The sequence below is a fragment of the Scyliorhinus torazame genome, chromosome 24 (assembly GCF_047496885.1).
Source record: "Scyliorhinus torazame isolate Kashiwa2021f chromosome 24, sScyTor2.1, whole genome shotgun sequence".
NCBI classification, from domain to species: domain Eukaryota; kingdom Metazoa; phylum Chordata; class Chondrichthyes; order Carcharhiniformes; family Scyliorhinidae; genus Scyliorhinus; species Scyliorhinus torazame.
Genome location: NC_092730.1, coordinates 40,486,196 through 40,495,815, shown reverse-complemented (window position 1 = coordinate 40,495,815; position 9,620 = coordinate 40,486,196). Strand labels below are relative to the sequence as shown.

The 9,620-nt window shown below is 45.1% G+C and overlaps 1 non-coding gene across 1 annotated transcript; it reads right to left on the bottom strand.

The window, feature by feature from the left end:
• Positions 1-8,502: 8,502 nt before the first annotated feature.
• trnas-uga (transfer RNA serine (anticodon UGA)) lies at positions 8,503-8,582 on the bottom strand. Its single transcript has one exon. It is a non-coding gene; the product is annotated as a tRNA-Ser (tRNA).
• Positions 8,583-9,620: the final 1,038 nt, after the last annotated feature.

The window sequence follows — 9,620 nt, the reverse complement described above, 5'->3', positions numbered from 1 at the left end:
GAATGGCGCAAGGGAAGCGTGCTGGGCCCGTAACCCAAAGGTAGATGGATTGAAACCATCTTCGGCTATTCATATTCTCATTCACACCAAACGAGAACTAGTTGCTATTTGTTAGCAGCACATCTGCCTTTTAGGGCAGCACAGTAGCATTGTGGGTAGCGCAATTACTTCGCAGCTCCAGAGTCCCAGGTTCGATTCTGGTTTGGGTCACTGTCAGTGCAGAGTTTTGCACATCCTCCCCGTGTGTGCGTGGATTTCCTCCGGGTGCTCCGGTTTCCTCCCACAGTCCAAAGATGTGCAGGTTAGGTGGATTGGCCATGATAAAATTGCCCTTAGTGTCCAAAATTGCCCTTCGTGTCCAGAATTGCCCTTAGTGTTGGGTGGGGTTACTGCGTTATGGGGATAGGGTGGAAGTGTGGACCTTGGGTAGGGTGCTCTTTCCAAGAGCCGGTGCAGACTCGATGGGCCGAATTGGCTCCTTCCGCACTGTAATTTTTTTAAAAATTGAGTAAAAACTACTTATCCCAAAGGGTTTATGATTCCGTGGAATTCGGTACCCCAGATTGCGTTGGATGCAGGGAGAGTGAGTAAGTTTAAGGAGGAGGTAGAGAGATTCTTATTGGTAAGGAGTTGAAGGGATACGGAGAACGGGAAGACGGTGGAGTTGACGCCAGGATGGGATCAGCCAACATCACATGGAAGGTGTTAGGCTCAGGAGGCTAAATTGCCTACACCCGCTTCTAGGTCATGCGTTCTAGGGAGAAGGTGTTCCTGCTGATAACGCAATCGACCTCTTTGTCTGTAACATTGTAGTTCGCAGATGGGGAAGATATCAGCCATGATAGAATGGTGGGCAGACTCGATGGGTCTAATGGCTGAATTATGTTTCTTTATTTTATGAACTTATCTTTTGCGCGACTTTGTGAGTTTCAAAATGAGAGGAAGAAAGAGTTTCCAACTCAGAATTTATACGCAATTAGGGCAGGGAGTGAAATAAGTAAGTTTCTCCTTTTTATAATGTGGTTTCAACATGGACAGTGTTCGCCGAATTCACCACCCGCCAAGCCCGTGAACCAAAGCAAAAAATCACAGCATTTGTACTTCATGCTCATGAAGTGGACCAAACAGAGACACAACAGACACATTACAGACGAGGATGGGATTTGAATCCACGTGTGCAGAGTACAATGGATTATTGTGCGTCTCCTTAACCACATGATACAACTCATTTACTTCAATGGAATTTTTATATGCGATCTTATTCCAGACAAGTAGCCAAAGAACCCCTCCAGTCTACAAACAGGAGGAGGTTCATCCTGGAGAGGTGGCTGAAGAGAATTATGGGAGACGTCATCCCGGTAACCTCAACTGTACTGTGGGTAGCCGAAGAACTTGTGTCACGGTGCGGTTCCACTGACAACGTATCCACCGGCACATATAGTGACGAAGACTGACAGGTTCAGAATGTCTCTTACACTCTCACACATTACCCGAGAGTGACAGGAATCCCCCATTTACAAACGGGACCAGAGAAGGGCAGAGAGAATGCACCTCACTCCCACATACAACATGTTGACGGATTCAACACAACCAAAATATAAGAATAGATCATCACCACATATTATCTTCTTCGAGATCCCGCCGTCCCAACTTTAATAGAATAAAAACAATTTTTATCAGTTGTGTCTCACTCTAATCTGTGAACTTCTCTCTACCACAGTGTGTTGACATCTACTGGCCACGACACAGAACCGCAACAGAGCGGGGGAGATTCACATGAACTGTCGGTGATAGAATGTGATCGGGTGGACGGAGAGGTGTTAGAAGTACGTAAAATTTAAACAATCTATATTCATGCATTTCCCAATGGAATTGGTGGAATTTGGAAGAGTTTATCTTGAGGATCAATTGAGCAGAGACTTTGAAGCATTTTATCTGTGGTTCCCTCTGTGTGAGCTATGCAATGTTGTACTGTGTCATGCTGTCTCCTTCATTCCTGGGACGAGACTGCAAGAAGGATTCTGAAAGGTATTTGCTGCAAAACAAACAGGAACGTGCGTTTACTTTTGCTGTGAGGTAGAATGTAAATAGCAGAGAATAGCCTCGATTCCTCGACCTCGGGCTAATGGCCCAGCACGCTTCCGCTGCGGCACTCTGCTCCTAAAACCAGGAGCTACAACAGTACTGCCTGGCTGTAGCCACACAACTATTCACTTCCGCATTTGTTCTTTCAACAAGAACACACGTTTGAGCACACTGATTCTGGTCAGCATAGTTCAGTTAATTTACTTTCGTGCTGAACGGTTGTTCTATGAAGGGGATATGATTTATTCTGTGACGTTGTTCTGATGAGAAAGTGGGGAATGACTGGAATCACCTTCATAGAAGGAAGTTCGGGACGGCAGTTTCACCTCTCTGGGAACATTGATCACGCTCTTACTGATTTCTTCAAGCTTTGCTTCAAGTCCGACCCCAGAGAAGATCAACTACGAGCAAAGTGGCGCAGCGGACGTGTGCTGGACCCCTAACTCAGAGGTCTATGGATCTAAACCATCCTCTGCTATTTATATTCTCACTCACACGAAACGGAAACAAGTTGCTATTTGTCAGCAGCACATCTGCCTTTTTCTTTATTAGTATCAACGTTTTGCTTTCAGTCTGATCCGCTCTTTGGCACCGGTTTTCAGCTACCCACAGTACAGTCGAGGAGACGAAGTTGAGTTCTCCCAGAACATTCTTCTGGCTCCTCTAGTGCATGAACGGTCACCTGTATGGACACTGGAGGGGTTCTTCGGCTACTTGTCCGTGAAAGCAGCACCGGAAGCAGCTGTGGAGAGATATTGCAGTAGCCAGAATGCAACTCTCCAATTGTATACTTCACGTCGCTCAGATCTTAGACTCTCAATATCTTCGTGTGGGGAACAGGTAGAGCGGGAATTCGGTTCTTGTTGATTGGAGCAAACTGATCAATGCAGCAATGAGAAGCTCCTTAACCCCCAGCGGGTTGGATAAGAATGGCACTCAGATGCAGGACTCTGTCTAGGGATCAAAAGTAGGGAAAGCATCTATTGTTTGAAATTAAATGACGATGAAGATAGAATTTATGTCGATTTGTAAATTGATCTTAATTTGGACGACAGCCGAGTGGTCTAAGCTGCTGCGTTTAGATCGAAGTCTCCATTAGAGGCGTGGGTTCGACTCCCATTCCTAATATTGACTTTTTCTCCATGAGGTTAAATTTCTCCAGCAAGATTTTCAACATCAGGAAGATCCAATACCTCCCTTTGAGTGGAAAAGCGTTGGTCTCAGGACATGAGATTCCTGTTTAAATACGCACAGCAAGACCACACAGGCAAAAGCGCAGTTAATGACTCGATAATCTGCTTCAGTGACTCTGGTTGATGAATTAATATTGAGCACAGCACTCCGGGTAAAATTCGTCTTATCTTCTTGTAAATAGTCTGGCTGGTTAGAGTGTTCACATCCGTCCGAGAGGGGAAGTTGGAAACTCGGTTTCTATTGTGATTTACTGCTGGATAAAACTTTATTTCCTTATTGGCCCCCTGTGAGGTATTTCTGGATAACGTTATTTCTCTATATTGCCCCTCTGTTGGGTACTATTGGATAACATTTCCAGTCCAGCTTTGACAAATAGTTACCTGGACTTTAAAGCATTTTCTCTGTGGTTCCCTATGTGGGAGCTTTACAATGCTGTAATGTGTCATGCTATCTCCTTCATTCTTGGGACAAATGTCGGGATGAGACTGCAAGAATGTTTCTGATAGGTATTTGCTGCAAAGCAAACAGGAACGTGCGTTATGTTTTCTTTTTGTGTCAGGGAGAATGTAAGTAGCAGAGAATAGCCACAATTCCCTGACGTTGGGCTCATGCCCCAACACGCTTCCGCTGCGGCATTCTGCTCCTTAAACCAGGAGCTACGATTTACTGCCCTGCGATAGCCACACAAATATTCACTTCCTCATTTTTTCTTTCAACTAGAACACACGTTTGAGCACAGTAATTCTGGTCAGCAAATTTCAGATAATTTACTTGCGTCCTGAATGTTGTTCTGTGAAGGTGATGTGATTTCTTGTGTGACGTTGTTTTGCTGATAAAGTGGGGAGTGACTGGAATCATCTTCATAGAATGAAGTTCGGGGCGGCAGTTTCACCTCTCTGGGAACATTGATCACGCTGTTAGAGATTTCTTCAAACTTTGCCTCAAGTCCGACCCCGGACAGGGTCAAGCACGAGCAGCGTGGAGCAGCGGCCCATAACCCAGAGGTCGATGGATCCAAACCATCTTCTGCTATTCATATTCTCAATCACACCAAACGGAAACAAGTCGTTATTTGTCAGCAGCACATCTACCTTTTTCTTTATTAGTATCAACGTTTTACTTACAGTCTGATCCGCTCTTTGACACCTGTTCTTCAGCTACCCACAGTATAGTCGAAGTGACAAAGTTGACTTCTCCCAGAACACTCTTCTGGCGCCTCTCCTGGATGAACGTTCTCCTGTTTGGACAGAGGAGGGATTCTTCGGCTACTTCTCTGTGAAAGCAGCACCGGGAGCAGCTGTGGAGAGAGATTGCAGTCGCCAGGATGCAACTCTCCAATTGGATACTTCACGTCGCTCAGATCTTAGACTCTCAATATCTTCGAGTGAGGAACAGGTAGAGCGGGAATTCGTCCCTGGTTGATTGGAGCAAACTGATCAATGCAGCAATGAGGAGCTCCTTAACCCTCAGCGGCCTGGACAAGGATGACACTCAGATACAGGACTCTGGCTGGTGTTCAAAAGTAGGATAAGCATATCTTGTTTGAAATGGAATGATGATGAAGATAGAATTTGAGTCGATTTGTGCACGGATCTTAGTTTCGGCGACAACGCATCAGGGTGACCGAGCGGTCAAAGGTTCAGGTCGCAGTCTCTTTTGGAAGCGTGGGTGCGAATCCCACTCCTGACATTGACCTTTCCCCCACGAGGTTAAATTTCTCCAGCGAGATTTTCAACCTCACGAATGTCCAATACCTTCCTTTCAATGGAAAAGCGTTGGTCTCAGGACATGAGATTCCTGCTTAAATACGCACAGCAAGACCACACAGGCAAAAGCGCAGTTAATGACTCGATAATCTGCTTCAGTGACTTTGGTTGAGGAATTAATATTGATCCCTGGACTCCGGGTAAAATTCGTCTTCTCTTGTAAATAGTCCGGCAGGTTCGATTGTTCACATCCGTCCGAGAGGGGAAGATGGGAACTTGGTTTCTATTGCGATTTGTTGCTCGATAAAGCTTTATTTCCTTATATGCCCCGTGTGAGTTATTACTGGATATCGTTATATACCTATATTGCCCCTTTGTGGGGTACTACTGGATATCGTATCCGGTCCAGCTTTGACAAAGTGTCATCTGAACTCGAAACGTTAACTCTTTTCTCTCCCTACAGATCTGGTCAGACCTGCTGAGAATTTAAAGCATTTTCTCTGTGGTTCCCTCTGTGTGAGCTTTACAATGTTGTAATGTGTCACGCTGTCTGCTTCATTCCTGGGTTTAATGTCGGGATGAGACTGCAAGAAAGTTTCTGATAGGTATTTGCTGCAAAGCAAACAGGAACGTGCGTTATTTTTACTTTTCGTGTCAGGGAGGATGTAAATAGCAGAGAATAGCCTCAATTCCTCGACCTCGGGCTAATGACCCAACACGCTTCCGCTGCTGCACTCTGCTCCTTAAACCAGGAGCTACAACATTACTGCCCTGCGGTAGCCATACTATTCACTTCCTCATTTTTTCTTTCAACAAGAACACACGTTTGAGCACACTGATTCTGGTCAGCATAGTTCAGATCATTTACTTTCGTGCTGAATGGTTGTTCTGTGAAGGTGATTTGATTTCTTCTGGGACGTTGTTCTGATGGGAAAGTGGGGAGTGACTGGAATCACCTTCATAAGATGAAGTTCGGGGCGGCAGTTTCACCTCTCCGGGAACATTGATCACTCGGTTACTGATTTCTTCAAACTTTGCCTGTATTTATAGAATGAATACACAAGCAATGAAGCGGGAGAATGTATTAAATCAGAGATTGGATATTCTTGTAACCAATATGGCTGTAATGGGAATCCTTCATTTTCCGATAAATCGGGATGAACAGATCGCTCAGTCAGAAATCAGATATCTGGGGATTTAAATGTGATTACTACAGTGATAATATTTAACAATGTTAATGTTATTTTGCTCCAATTGAAACGTGTCACGAATACCTCGTTCCCTTGTTGCACAACTTGCTTTCAGCCAGGAGATGGCAGCAGTGCGCAATAGTTTCGGTCTCCTGATTGTGTCCACAGATCTCGATAGGAATGGAGCTGCTGCTTCGCGGGGAGCTGCCAAGCAAGAGGCACAGATACTGACCAACTGCACCCGCTCCAAATAGATTCCCCAAATTACTGAGAAAACAAAAACAAGCACAAATCATATTTTAAGAAACTAAGGCAGTGACTCTGAAAACAATACACCATCACCTCTGAAAGAATCGATTTGCTGTAACTAATTAAACATGAACCGTTTCAATATCAGCCGTAATTCCTTACCAGTTCTCAGACAGGCACCGACTAGTTAGAAGTTTGCTTCACTTTTCAAGGTTTGGCTCAATAAAACCAATCACAGGCCCATGATCTGCTTTCCTCCTGTTCTCAGACACATCCACTTTGTACAAGGGCGCACTAACTGGTTTTCAGTGTAAGAGTCAGACTGCAGTCACCTCGTTCTCTCTCGATCCCTTTATCTCAGAGCCACCTCACAACCAGGAATGGAACTTCTCACAGAGCCAAGAATGGAATAGTTTGTCGATTCTTCCACTGATTCAGGACCGCCCATCGCCAGGATGTATTCGTCCTTCTTTGAGAAGGTGACTGAACAGGTAGACGAGGGTAGAGCAGTTGATGTGGTGTATATGGATTTCAGCAAAGCGTTTGATAAGGTTCCCCACGGTAGGCTATTGCAAAAAATACGGAGGCTGGGGATTGAGGGTGATTTAGAGATGTGGATCAGAAATTGGCTAGCTGAAAGAAGACAGAGGGTGGTGGTTGATGGGAAATGTTCAGAATGGAGTACAGTCACAAGTGGAGTACCACAAGGATCTGTTCTGGGGCCGTTGCTGTTTGTCATTTTTATCAATGACCTAGAGGAAGGCGCAGAAGGGTGGGTGAGTAAATTTGCAGACGATACTAAAGTCGGTGGTGTTGTCGATAGTGTGGAAGGATGTAGCAGGTTACAGAGGGATATAGATAAGCTGCAGAGCTGGGCTGAGAGGTGGCAAATGGAGTTTAATGTAGAGAAGTGTGAGGTGATTCACTTTGGAAGGAATAACAGGAATGCAGAATATTTGGCTAATGGTAAAGTTCTTGAAAGTGTGGATGAGCAGAGGGATCTAGGTGTCCATGTACATAGATCCCTGAAAGTTGCCACCCAGGTTGATAGGGTTGTGAAGAAGGCCTATGGAGTGTTGGCCTTTATTGGTAGAGGGATTGAGTTCCGGAGTCGGGAGGTCATGTTGCAGCTGTACAGAACTCTGGTCTGGCCGCATTTGGAGTATTGCGTACAGTTCTGGTCACCGCATTATAGGAAGGACGTGGAGGCTTTGGAGCGGGTGCAGAGGAGATTTACCAGGATGTTGCCTGGTATGGAGGGAAAATCTTATGAGGAAAGGCTGACGGACTTGAGGTTGTTTTCGTTGGAGAGAAGAAGGTTAAGAGGAGACTTAATAGAGGCATACAAAATGATCAGGGGGTTGGATAGGGTGGACAGTGAGAGCCTTCTCCCGCGGATGGATATGGCTGGCACGAGGGGACATAACTTTAAACTGAGGGGTAATAGATATAGGACAGAGGTCAGAGGTAGGTTCTTTACGCAAAGAGTAGTGAGGCCGTGGAATGCCCTACCTGCTACAGTAGTGAACTCGCCAACATTGAGGGCATTTAAAAGTTTATTGGATAAACATATGGATGATAATGGCATAGTGTAGATTAGATGGCTTTTGTTTCGGTGCAACATCGTGGGCCGAAGGGCCTGTACTGCGCTGTATTGTTCTATGTTCTATGTTCTATGTAAAAGAGTTGGGGTGAAATAGGGCTGAGTTTCACTGTGTATCCAATCAGTCCCCGGAGAAGCACAAAAACAGTGAGTGAGGGAGAGAGAAAGAAACAAAGAAACAGATAGAGAGATAAAATATGTTCCATTTCTAACACGATCTTTTTACCCAAAAATACATTCAGCTGAATGAAACCGAACCACGTTTCCATTCGCTGCCGTTGCTGCTTCTCCTTCCGAACATTGCAGGAAACGTTATTATTTATTGATTGTTGTTTTGAGTGCGAGATTCTTTATATGTCGTTCAGTTTCCAAAACAAATGCTGACTGATTCGGATATAGGTTCAAACCGTTCATTTACAAACATTTCGATTCAATGGCTTGCGCGGGGAGTTCAGCAAACACTGCGAAACACAGTCGCTGCGAGCAAGGCTCGAACCAGCGCGGGGAAACCACGTTGATTTCAAGTCCAACGCCTTACCACTCGGCCATCGCAGCTGCGTTCAATGTGTCATTCATTAGTTATTTGGTCGATGGAATACATTCTAAAACCAGCCTGGAATCACTCCAGGAAGTTATTCCATTCAAGCGACCAATAGTCGGCCGTTGCAGACACGGTGGGCCCAATGGCCTCCTTCTGCACTGTAAATTCAAGGATAATCTATGATTAATCTAGGAAAAAGGTTCGGCACAACATCGTGGGCCGAAGGGCCTGTTCTGTGACGTATTGTTCTATGTTGTAATAGTGTTTATGTGAGGAGGGGTTGATACTTTGTGGAAAATGGCCATTGGATTTGGAGAAAAGCCTTGAGAGACTCGAAAATCTCAACTCCCTAAACGCACAATTCCACTGATTAAATAGTTTGTGTAACAACATCAGTTACATTGGAAATATATTAGAAATTCAGATGGAACAGGCCCACACTTCCCAGTCTGGAAGAAAATTTAAATGATGGAATCTAGGAATTACGGCACAGAAGGAGACCTGTACAGGCCGAATGGTCACGTGATGATCTGATGACGCAACTAACATGATCACGTGTCTGGATTCGTGCAGTTCTCCCCGGATCGCGGTCAGAGCACAAACCAGGAGGGGCTGCTCAATTATTAATTTAATTATTTTTTATTACAAGACCTTGGTCGCCAGTAATTGAGAGACCAGCATTTCGACATGGTGTCAGGAGTGGGCAGTATGGCAGAAGGACTCCACCGCATCAACCTCCTTGTATCATCGAATCGTAAAATCTCCAGCGCAGAAGGAGGCCATTCGAACCAACGAGTCAACATTGACCCTCCGAATGAGCACCGTCGCTACTCTGCAATAGATAGTGCAGCATTCCGGCTAGTTCAGTCGGTAAAGCATGGTACTTTTAATGTCAGTATCGTGGGTTCGAGCCCCACGTTGGGCGCCTCCATATTAGTATCTTAAAATATTCATGCTGAATTAACTGTCTTCATAACAAAAACACAAGGTTCTGTCGCTTGACTGGGAATCCAGGGGTCTGAACTAACCCTTGCTGACAAGATTGTATAAAT